This window comes from Xenopus tropicalis, chromosome 10 (genome assembly GCF_000004195.4).
Source record: "Xenopus tropicalis strain Nigerian chromosome 10, UCB_Xtro_10.0, whole genome shotgun sequence".
NCBI classification, from domain to species: Eukaryota; Metazoa; Chordata; class Amphibia; order Anura; family Pipidae; genus Xenopus; species Xenopus tropicalis.
In genome coordinates, this window is record NC_030686.2 from 27,916,031 (window position 1) to 27,929,405 (window position 13,375).

Below are 13,375 nucleotides of genomic sequence, written 5' to 3' on the forward strand. Positions count from 1 at the left end.
TAAAGTACACTCTGTATTTTTAGTATCCTGACACCCCAAAAAATTCAATAAAAAGTCTCAGTCTATATTTTTTATAGATATGCCTAAGTCTGAGGCTTTGGGTGGCAGCCCTTGGGTGCATAAACAGAAAAAGTATTTGGCACTTTACAGTTCAGTGTAGAAATGAAACTGGGTAAAATAGGCTGAGGAAAATAATAAAAAATTGTAATATAGTTAGTTAGGCAAAAATATAATCTGTAAAGGCTGGAGTGAGCAGATGTCTAACATAATAGCCAGAACTTTACTTCTTGCTTTCAGCTCTCTAACCTCTTAGTTAGTCGGTGACTTAATGGGGGCCACATGGGACATAACGGTTCAGTTAGTTTGTGAGCAGGTCAGATTTAAATGCAAACTAACTGAACAGTTATGTCCCATATGCCCCCTCCCTCAAGTCACTGATTGGTTACTGACTGCTAACATCATAGAGAACTGTAAAGCAGAAGTAGTGTTCTGGCCATTATGTTAGACATCTGCTCACTCCAGCCTTTATAGATTACATTTTTGCCTAACTATCTATATTGAAAACATTTTTTTATTTTGCGCAGTCTCTCTATTTTACCCAGTTTCATGTTTACACTTCATTACTTTGTATAAATATATATGGGGATCATATAATAATCTCTCTGATGCTTTATTTACCAGTAGGTCCTTCCAGCAGACACAAAGGCATCCATTTTGACAAGGAGAAAACTGTGAAAGCTTTGAATCTTTATTTCAACAACAATAAGTTACACTAAGGGGCTGATTTACTAAGACATGATTTCGAATCCGAATTGGAAAAATTCCGATTGGAAACGAACATTTTGCGACTTTTTCGTATTTTTTGCGATTTTTTCGGCGTCTTTACGATTTTTGCGTAAAAACGCGAGTTTTTCGGCGTCTTTACGATTTTTGCGTAAAAACGTGAGTTTTTCGGCGTCTTTACGAAAGTTGCGCAAAGTCGCGATTTTTTCGTAGCGTTAAAACTTAAAAGGCGCGACGTTTCGCGCAAGTTTTAACGCTACGAAAAAATTGCGACTTTGCGCAACTTTCGTAAAGACGCCGAAAAACTCGCGTTTTTACGCAAAAATCGTAAAGACGCCGAAAAACTCGCGTTTTTACGCAAAAATCGTAAAGACGCCGAAAAAAATCGCAAAATTACCGTTCATTACGAAAAAAACGCAATCGGACGCATTCGGCCCGTTCGTGGGTTAGTAAATGTGCCCCTTAATAACTGACCTGCCTAGGAGAAGGGGAGGCAGCAGGCAGGGAACTCAGGCAAGGAAGGAGTGCATGCGTGCGCCACTGCGCCCAGACGTGCAGGCGACTCATGTGCACCCACAATCTCTTCGCCGGGATGGGTTTGGCATGCTCCAGTGGCATAACTGTCCCGCACCATACATGTACTGTCATAGAGACCTCTGGTGCGCACGTGTCTCGTGCCTGAATGATCTGCATGTCTGGGCGCAGTGGCACACGTATACCTTCCTTCCATGCCTAAGTTGCCTGCCTACTGCCTTCCCTTACTGTAACTTATTGTTACGGAAATAAAGATTCAGAGAGAGTACCCCTGATCGCACACACTCCTCCCTTGCCTACTGCCTTCTTGTCCCAGGCCAGGTGCATTATTACGTATTATTTGAAAGATCCTGAAAAAGTCAGCCAGGTCTCTATTGTGCTCTTTCTTGTTTCTTATGTGGTTTGATACCGCATCATATTTCCATTGTCTTTTTAGAAATGATTTTACTGTTACTAATTGTTAATAATTTGAAAGTTTATTGATGTATAGACTTAATATAATAAAGACTTTTTCTACTTTTAATTAAGGATGCAGAACATGTTTATATGGGGCAGTTTTATAAGGAGCCAATTATCCTGCCTGTATGTTTTTGGTGTGTGGGAAGAAACCACTAGTACTCCAATATTACCCAAATTGCCAGTCTAGACCTGTCAGCATAGCATCAACATTGTGGTGCTCTGATATTGTCCCTATTTCTAGCCAGCTATGAGTAGCAGTTACTAATCTCCCTCTGTGACATAAGCCTGAGACAAATTATTGGGTGTCAGCACAGACAAGACACAAATTCCACAAATAACTCTCCCTTAAAAATCCATTTGAAAAACTCAGCAACATATCCACACACGTCTGTGTAAGTAAGGAATATAGAAATGGACGATTCAATAATTTTATTTGAAAAGAACACACTGACAAGGTAGATAAAAAACAGTCGTCAATAATCAGCTCAGAAAATAATTCCCTTCTGAAGTTAGCGTGCTTTAATTAAATAAATAAAAATGTTGTACGCCCACTTCCCACCTCACGGTCAGTAGTGACATTTCAGTTTGTCACTGGCATGGTGATTATGAAGGAGATAACAAGGGTCATGGCGCATCGAATGCGCGGCTCTAATAACCCGATCAATTCCCAGCCAATTTCCCACTTTCTGATTTGAATAATGAAGAGCGCTGCAAATTAATATACATAAATCAGTCACCTTGAGAGAGAAAGGGCAAGAGAGGCGGAATTGAAAACAAGGCACAAAGGCATGGCAACAATTTACTAAAGATGTCTGTAGGCACCAGCTGGGACTTTGTAGTTTAAAATGTGATTATTTATCTAGTAATAGAATAAGTGAAGCAGGTACAAGGAATTGGAGATGGGGGAGAAAATAATTTTTGGGTGAATGTATAACCCTCATACAAGGGAGGCAGGTCGAAAATAAGGGGTAGGCAGAGAAGGCACACATAATAGGGAGGCTAGGACCCACATACATCTTCTGTCTTCCCCTAGTTCTGGCCCTTGAATAATTGTAGTATATGTTTTCTACCTTTCCTGGTACTGGCCCATATGGGGAAGGAGTTAGAGTCGGAACTGTGCAACTGGTGGGGGTTATGGTGAGGGAACTGGGAAAGAGTGACTGGCAGGGACCAAGAGATCGGGGGTGATGCAAAAACAGCCATTCTCTGGCTGATCCCTGCTCAGCTCTACTTTGTGAAGCCGAGTGAAGGTGGAAGCTCTACCTGATAATTCAGTTTTACTAAGGTGTGTGTGAGTGGTAGAGCTTTATCATCTATGTACATCCAATACACATCCCATTCTCTCCATCTTTGTAGCCCATTCTCTTGAAATGTTTGTTATTTTACTGCCTGCTTCTCCCCTCTGTTCAGAGCTCAGCCAGGTATTATTTGAGCCAAAGGCAAAAGTGGATCCACTCAGGGGGCCAAAGTGCCACAGTGCTTGCTGAGTGCATGCTCAATTATTCTATCACATGCAATGCTACATTTTCAACTGATTATATAGGAAGGTATTTTGGTTTTGGGGACATTTTAGATATTTTAATCTTACTAAATGGTGGGACTCTGTTTGCAAGATTGTTAGCCATTGAGGAATCAGATATATGGACTTTAATTTGTTCTGTTTAAACTTTCTGTGTGAAATAAAACACAGAGACGTGTTTAGCATTTCATGTACCTGCCTCTTATCTATGGAAAAGGTACTGCCTTTCCATATGGTTCTATATGGAAACAATGGAGTGTGGCACAGAATGGCACCTATCTATGTTTGCACCACACAGCCATGTGAAAAATGTGTATAACTATAGTAGAATGTCACAAAATGTCTGCCTTATTAAATTCTGGTGGAGGAATATAATAAAATTAATTAGCAGGAAATATATTGTATAAAAAAGGCAAAAAATTTAACCTTTGCACAATTGTAACAACTGGATAGGATATCTTATCTGGAAACCTCATATCGAGCGAGTTCCGAGTTACGGTAAAGCCATCTCCTATATATTGTACATTAAGCAATTAATTTGAAATTATTCCCTTGTAATAATAAAACATATTACAGAAAATTAGAGAAACCCCCTTTATCCAGAAAACTACAGATGCCAAGTGTTCTGGTGTAGAAAAGAATTTGCAGTACAGAGTGAAGTGAGAGGGGAAATAACAGAACACTTCATAGTCCCTCATTCTCCTAGCAAAATAGTCTTAGCACATTTCCATATGTTAGGGGGTAATTTGGGGTATGAAAAAAAACAAAAGATCACATTGGCTGGGACTGATGTTAATAACAGTGTGATATATTTCCTAATGTTCAAGTCAAATGATTGCTCTAGTGCCTAGTGCCACACTTTTAGTACTTCCTGTAATTGAGGCACCTTCTGACTCTTTTTTTATATGTATGTGTTTTATATGTATGTGTTCCCTAATTCTCTCTTTTAGGGTATGTCTGTCCCACATTTTGTTTAGGAATTTACAGATTCCTACACATATTGTTATGTGTATTTAATAAAGTTTCTTATTTTATATGTTCTCCAGGAACTAGTAGAATTCAAACTTTGTGTTATCTGTACATGATTATATGTTATGTATCTTCCTGAGCCATTTTTACTCTCTACATCCCAATATTAGCCAGCTAAGAGATACTATTTATTTTGGTGAAAGAGGGTAAGGGTTTTTGAATGTCTGGAGGCAAAATTAAAATGTGAATCTAGTATGTTATTAAGAATAGTGTTTTATAATATGGTTAATTTAATTATGTTGGGAGCTACAGTATATTTTAACACACATAGTTACACAGGGTTGAATAAAGACCAGAGTCCATCAAGTTCAACCCTTCCAAGTAAACCCAGCACACATGATAGAGTCTAAGTTTTATCTTTCTGTTTTCTAATTCCTTCCACCTGGCAGCTTGGTTATGGTTTAGTACCAAATACAACCCGGATTCCAAAAAAGTTGGGACACTAAACAAATTGTGAATAAAAACTGAACGCAATGCTGTGGAGGTGCCAACTTCTAATATTTTATTCAGAATAGACCATAAATCACGGAACAAAAGTTTAAACTGAGAAAATGTACCATTTTAAGGGAAAAATATGTTGATTCAGAATTTCATGGTGTCAACAAATCCCAAAAAGGCCATTTTCACCACTGTGTGGCATCTCCCCTTCTTCTTACAACACTCAACAGACGTCTGGGGACCGAGGAGACCAGTTTCTCAAGTTTAGGAATAGGAATGCTCTCCCATTCTTGTCTAATACAGGCCTCTAACTGTTCAATCGTCTTGGGCCTTCTTTGTCGCACCTTCCTCTTTATGATGCGCCAAATGTTCTCTATAGGTGAAAGATCTGGACTGCAGACTGGCCATTTCAGTACCCGGATCCTTCTCCTACACAGCCATGATGTTGTGATTGATGCAGAATGTGGTCTGGCATTATCTTGTTGAAAAATGCAGGGTCTTCCCTGAAAGAGATGACGTCTGGATGGGAGCATATGTTGTTCTAGAACCTGAATATATTTTTCTGCATTGATGCTGCCTTTCCAGACATGCAAGCTGCCCATGCCACATGTACTCATGCAACCCCATACCATCAGAGATGCAGGCTTCTGAACTGAGCGTTGATAACAACTTGGGTTGTCCTTGTCCTCTTTGGTCCGGATGACATGGCGTCCCAGATTTCCAAAAAGAACTTCGAATCGTGACTCGTCTGACCACAGAACAGTCTTCCATTTTGCCACACTCCATTTTAAATGATCCCTGGCCCAGTGAAAACGCCTGAGCTTGTGGATCTTGCTTAGAAATGGCTTCTTCTTTGCACTGTAGAGTTTCAGCTGGCAACGGCGGATGGCACGGTGGATTGTGTTCACTGACAATGGTTTCTGGAAGTATTCCTGAGCCCATTCTGTGATTTCCTTTACAGTAGCATTCCTGTTTGTGGTGCAGTGCCGTTTAAGGGCCCAGAGATCACGGACATCCAGTATGGTTTTACGGCCTTGACCCTTACGCACAGAGATTGTTCCAGATTTTCTGAATCTTCGGATGATGTCATGCACAGTTGATGATGATAGATGCAAAATCTTTGCAATTTTTCGCTGGGTAACACCTTTCTGATATTGCTCCACTATCTTTCTGCGCAACATTGTGGGAATTGGTGATCCTCTACCCATCTTGGCTTCTGAGAGACACTGCCACTCTGAGAAGCTCTTTTTATACCCAATCATGTTGCCAATTGACCTAATTAGTGTTATTTGGTCTTCCAGCTCTTCGTTATGCTCAAATTTACTTTTTCCAGCCTCTTATTGCTACTTGTCCCAACTTTTTGGGGATTTGTTGACACCATGAAATTCTGAATCAACATATTTTTCCCTTAAAATGGTACATTTTCTCATTTAAACTTTTGTTCCGTGATTTATGTTCTATTCTGAATAAAATATTAGAAGTTGGCACATCCACATCATTGCGTTCAGTTTTTATTCACAATTTGTTTAGTGTCCCTACTTTTTTGGAATCCGGTTTGTAGATTAACCTCATCACTAACACTATTCCTGCTGATAGGTGATTGTCTTTTTATACTGTAACTTCTTCATAACTGACATAGTCACTTACTGATGTAAGTATGTATTATTGGGTCACAGTATATTAGTTTGAGAAAATACCTCTTAACCTCTAAACCTGGCTATATGATATGCTGTTAATAAGGTGCTTGGTGTGTGCAGATTTTGCATCTAAAATAGTATTTATTGCAAAGGTTTTCTCTATACACTGTTGTATATTTCATTGTTCTGTAGGCATAGTGTAATATCTGAAAATGTCAGCATATTATTACCTGAAACCTGCTGTGCAGTGCTGGACCATATTAGAGGTATATCATCAATATATCTTCCAAAATACATTATTTAATCTTTTTTACTTCCATATAGTTACTCCCACCAGTCTAGATATAGCTTGGCAAAAGAGGGTGTGGACTTCCCCCCAATTTTTGTTCCACAGCATTTTTAGTAATATGTTTAATCAAACAAAATATAATTATTTCTTAATTGAAAAGTAATCAAATTTAAAATGAATAAACTAGTGTGGTTATCTTAAAAAAATGATATCTGACAGCAATGAACTCTAATTCATGATGACTGCAAGAATACGATGAACTGACAGCTATCAATACCTACTGAATATAAGCTTTTTTGGACCTTGTCAAAACTCTGATAACTTTAATAGGAATATAATTCAAAGAGCCTGGCTAGCAGGCATTTATTTAAATGATGGATGCACTCCTTGCATTCAGAGTAGCAAATGCATGAATTGATTCCTCCTGGTCCAGTTACTTCTCAGTAGATATAGCAGCAAAGCCAACAAGTCTTTCTTGTGCTGCTGTTGCAAAAACTTTTAGTTTTAACATGGGGAAGCGGCACTCACCACTGGCAACTGCTACAAGAAGGTCTGCAATATTGTGGAACTGTTGTCATAGACCCTGGTTTTATATTGGGGAGCTTTCTGTGCAGCCGGGAGAATAAGAGAATAGGCAGGAGGACTCCCTAAAGTACTAGCGTTTTCTGGTTTTATATTTTTTGGCTTAAAGGAGAAGGAAAGGTAAAAACTAAGTAAGCTTTATCAGAAAGGTCTATGTAAATACAGCCATAAGCACTCACAGAAACGCTGCACTGAGTCCTCTATCGAAAGAAACACAGGATTACTGTTTTTGTAAACATGTTCTTCGGTATTAGACTTCCTCTCTCAGAAAATCCTTCAATCCTTTATTCTCTCTAAGCATATGTTTCTCTCCATGCAAAAGGTGTGTGTCACATTTTTATTGACAGTTAGCCCTACTTTATCTATGTGGGGTGGTTCGGTGGTGAGCTAACATAAATAACTAATTCGGCACAAACAAAATCAAACAACGTAACTGACTTGGTGCAAATCCTGCACGTAGAGAGACATGATTTTTGGTGATTTTGAAAGAGTAGGAATGGTACAGAATCTTTAATTGATTATATTTATAAAGTTTCTTATTTCAGTATGATGAAGCTTATATTAAATTTTCATTTTCGCGATAGTTCTCCTTATGTTTTGGGGTGTAGAACAAGTCAAATACACCACTGTGTTCCTTCAGCTACAGGAATCATTCATCAACTGGCAGGATGGCAAACAGCAAAAGAAATTCATTTTGAACTGTTGTTTTGACTCAGCTGTTTGTTTATCATCTGCTTCATATTGAAAGTACAAGTAGCAAATGAGTATCAGTTTTTAGCTCCTTTGCCAAATTCTTCATCTGACTGGTAACTTCACCTTCAATTCCTTGCAGCCTTTTGCTTGTGATATTTATTTTAATTAAGATGTCATACCACAAAATTAAGCCACATAAAAATGTAAACTTTCATATATGTTTCTGGATACCTCTTACTTCTGCAGGGGTTTTAGAAACTGCAGCTCCTAATAAAGTGCAATCCTATGTAACAGCAGTAAGGGTATTAATAATCTTTCCAATTAGTTTCCAGACAGCTTTTACAGCCTTAATACAGATTTCCTCAACCCAGCAGGTTGTACTAAAAGGAGAAGGAAAGGTAAAAACTAAAGAAACACAGGATTTCTTGTCTCCTTTTTTGTAAACACGTTCTTCATGTATCTGACTTCCTCTCTCAGAAAAATCCTTCATTCCTGGGGCCAGAGTCTGGACAGCTCTCGCCTGCTCCCCCTCCCACAAAAATGCTAAGAAATCCCTCCCCCTCCCTTAGGTATTTGAAATCTGAGCTACCAACAGCTAGAGCTGCAAGCAGGAAGCTACTTAAAAGGGTAGCTGCAATCTTAAACAAACAGAGGGAGCTTCTAGGGCTTTAAAGCCAGGTACGGTAAAGCTTTCTGCTGAATAAAAATAGTGTTCTAGATGGCACTAATGTGGCAAATCTATTGGCAGTAAAATGCCAAAATGACTTTCCTTCTCTTTTAAAGATTTTAGTGTCAATGCAGGTGTCTCAAGTGTTGCTTTATATTTACCACAGCAGGGTCATTTCCAGTACTGTAACTGTAACTACTATGGAATTAACTTATTGCCTCCACAGATCTATGGAAGTTTGGTGCTAAAAGCTTATTTGACATCCCATGAAAGGCTAGGTTTTGAATGGGCAGTGTTCTGATAAGTATGTTGACTGGCTAAACTTCTAGAAAGGTTATTTCATTAATGTGTTCCAGTAGAACAAAGTACAGATACAGCACATTCATGTGGAATGATTTTGCAGCAAACACAAAAAACAGCATTCCTGGTCTCCAAGTACATAAACCATTCTGGGTTTGTGGTCTATAAGTTCGGTTTTGCTGCCGGTCACAGTTCTGTTTGTTATATTTCTTTTGGATAATAAAAGCACTTCAATTGCTGTGGCCCAGGAAGTCCCTTTTGTGCATATACATACAGAGACCATGTTGTAGAGGACTAAATACTATACTAGCACAAGTCTGTGTCTGAGGCTCTGCCAAAGTGACCTCTTTCGTTCCATCTGTTTTCATATCCACATCCATTTATAATTCCACATCATTATCACTTTGGGTTTGGTCTTCAGGTACATCATGAAGACCTGAAGGTACATAAAACAGCTGAAGATGACATCTTAAGGCTGCCATACACGGGCCAATTCTAGCTGCCGATTTGTCAGCTTATTGGGCCTTGTATGGGCACTAACGACGGGACTGCCCGACATCTGGCCTGATATCGGGCAAATATCGATTGTGCAGGTTTAAAAATCAGTCAGATCGGGGACCGCAGTAGCTTGCTGATGCAGTACCCGAACCAGCAGACACCTATACCCATCGTTCTAATTCGATCATTTAAGGAAAAACACAAAGAAAACGTGAATGTGAAGTTTTCTAAAACCTCAAGTAGTTCTCAAGTAGATCTTCATCCCCTTTACCAGTTTAGTTGCAGTCTCTGCACTCTCTCCAGCTCATTAATATCCTTCTTAAGGACTGGAGCCCAAAATATTTCTTTAGTAGGCACTTAATGACAGTGCTTGGAATTAGACAACTTGTTATCTATTAGAATCCCCAGATCCTTTTCAATTAAGGATTACTTTTAGTAATACAGGTGACAGGGAGCTGCTATCTTGCTACCTTCCCATTGTTCTGCTGATCATCTGCTGGGGGGGGGCGGGGGAAGGGAGGAGGTGATACCACTTAAACTTGCAGCACAGCAGTAAAGACCGACTGTAGTTTACCACATGGCTGTGGCCCCCTGGGAAATGAAGAATATGACTAGCCCCATGTGAAATATCAAAATTAAATATTAAAAAATTTGTTTGTGCTTTTAAAAACAGATTTCAATGCAGAAGAAGCTCTATTTACTGGTTTTGAAAGAAAACATGTTTTCCTATGACAGTATTCCTTTAAAGAAAAACGCGCGCAAACAGTCACCACGAAAAACAGTAAAAGCTGTTGCGGTTGTATTGAAATCACTGGAAATATTCTCTAACAAGTTTATTTATTTTCCCAGTTTGCTAAAACATTCACGTTTTTCAGCCTTGTTGAAAATGAATGACATTTTTTTCCAGCCTGGAACTTTTTTTTCCACAAAAAAACTTGACTGTTCAGTTTGCAACTATTCTTAAATAATCTAGAGTTAAGTTAAAAAGTGAAAGTCGCTTGTGTCTTTTCTAGTTTCTTTTTCCCCTAATATTTTTTCTTGATCTCAAATACTGATAGATCAGGCCCCACAATTGCAAACAAACATGAAAAGAATATATTTGCTTCAGTAAAATAATGCTGACAAAGAGCAGATTTTAGGTCAGAATGGGAAACTTAAAACCCACCCTGTCTCAGTAAAAGAAGAAAACCAATAATACAAATAATATTTGGTGTGTGTATGACAACTCGGCGAGGTGACCGGTATCGCAAAAGGCTGAGGATATCGGTCGACTCGCCGATCGGTCAGGTTAAAAGATTTTGATCAGGCGCCATTGAATGCACCTGAGCAAAATCTACCTTCAGGGCTGAATCGGCAGAAGGAGGTAGAAATCCTATTGTTTCTACCTCCTTATCTGATGATTCAGCCCTGAACGCCAGTGGAGGGTTGGAACAATCTTTTGTGGAAAGATCAAAAATCGGCACGTGTGTGGCCAGCTTAAGGTTTGTACTACGAGCTGAGAAAAGAATTAGCTACACATCACCCTATGGTAGATATTAGAAATAACCATGTACAGGTATCGGGCCCCTTATCCGGAAACCCATTATCCAGAGAGCAACGAATTACGGAAAGCCTGTCTCCCATAGACTCCATTTTAATCAAGTAATTCAGATTTTTAAAATGTATTTCCTTTTTCTCTGTAATAATAAAACAGTACCTGTACTTGATCCCAACTAAGATATAATTAATACTTATTGGATGCAAAACGGTCCTATTGGCTTTAATTAATGTTTTGTTGGTTTTTCCGTAGACTTAGGGCTCTGGCACACGGGGAAGATTAGTCACCCGCGATAAAACTCCCTGTTCGCGGGCGACTAATCTTCCCCGTGTGCCAGAGCCCTTAAGGTATGAAGATCCAAATTACGGAAAGACCCCTTATCCGGAATACCCTTGGTCCCGAGCATTCTGGATAACGGGTCCAATACCTATATAAATCCAGTAGATCCAAAAAAACCACCATTTTAAAACATAACCAACACAGATTTTTCACAAAGTTACATTTAAAACCATGTTTACAATGTAGCCCTTTGGGTTTTTAATGTTTTTATCATAAGCATGTCAAACATACGCCTCCTATATTTAATTAGCTAAAACTATTTAATAACCACACACATATGTAAAAAGGGCCTGCACTAACGAGGCATATTATATTTCCCTAACAATGCTCCAACAACAGTAGCTAGAGATACACTGGAGGGCAGGTTTTTCCCTCCCAGAATGTTCTACAAGGCAAAACTTATGGTATAAAATGAAGGACTGTGTACTGGGTCTGATTAATCACCACCTGTTAAAAGGGGTTTGGCTTAGTCTGAGCTCTTGACCAGGAAATGGGGGACAAGGTGAGGCGGAGCTTAGGTGCAAAGAGACTGTAAGTAAAATATTTGTATTTACTGGATTGAGTTTCCTTATTAGTGGCTGACGCATTTCCAATGAGCTGTTTTCACAGATATTCCGACTACAGCTGAACCATCCAAAACTTGTTTGTTTTCATACAAACTGGAAAGTTCCCTGACTACACTGGGTGTCCCAGTTTCTTCCTCTAAAAAATGATGTAGCCATGTCTGCCATTTGAGTTAACCCCCTCATAAAGTGTCCCAGGAACAGTCAAATATATGAGGTAATTGTTGAGGTTAACTATCAGATTTACCAGACAGGGAAATAAAGCTTAAGCCAATTCACTATGTATATCTGATTAAACATTGGAAGGAAGAGAGAGAGAGAGAGAAAGAGAATGTCTTTCTTCAGTTAATCTGAGGGGAGAAGTGAGAGAATTCCTGCAAAGAAATATTGATGTACAGGTCCCATGACCCATTATCCAGAATTCTCAGGACCTGGGGTTTTCCAGATAAGGGATCTTTCCATTCCAATTCGGATCTCCTACCTTAAGTCTACTAAGAAAATTATTTAAACAGTATTTAAACCTAATAGTATTGTTTTGGCTCTAATAAGGATTAATTATATCTTATTTGGGATCAAGTACAATCTACTGTTTTATTATTACAGAGAAAAAGGAAATCATTTTTAAAAATGTGAATCATCTGCTTAAAATGGAGTCTATGGGAGGTGGGCTTTCTGTAATTTGGAACTTTCTGGATAATGGGTATCCGGATAAGGGGTCCGATACCTGTATCTTTTTTTAGTGCCAGGCCTTGACCCACAAGTAGAGGTCCATGTCAAGTCCCAGAAGTTCACAGACAGTGTATTTAAGGCTGATGCCACACGTGGCGTTTTTACGCTGCGTATTTTCTAATTCTCTCAGCGGCTGAAAAACCCCTTATATCATCATCCATAGAAATAACTTGAAAAGACTCGAAGCAAACCACACAATGCGGAAATACGCTAGAAAACACCTTAGCACAGATTTTTCAAGCGTTGGCTGAAATACGCCAGGATTTGCAAAGCAAGCTATTCCTATGTATACACAAAGGCAGCTGCCAGACCTAGCTGAAATACGCAGAGTTTTTTACTATTTTGCACTATTAGCACCATGGAAACGGGATTTGCTATGTCACCAGTACTAGGCTGAAAAACGCCATAGTCAGGGGCTGTGTGGCTTGTGCGGCGTTTTTAGGCGGAGAAAAAACAGTGTAAAAACGCCACGTGTGGCATCAGCCTAAGAGGAGGTCAATAAAACTTTACACTGCTTGAAGAAATAAAAAGTGTGACTAAGCAAACTAATACTTGTAATTTGTATTATTAGTAATATAATAATTCAATAATCAATACATAAAATAATAATTTGTGGTCATTTTTCTGCAAAAAAAAAAGTTTCTTTAAGAAATTCAAAATTATCTGTCAATAAACACAAAGTGTGAAAAACTGTCTGGCAGTGAAAAGGTTTATAAACCTTCCCCTGTGGTTCAATCATTTGTATTCACTGTAAGCACACAGATGAGAGAATGAGGCCC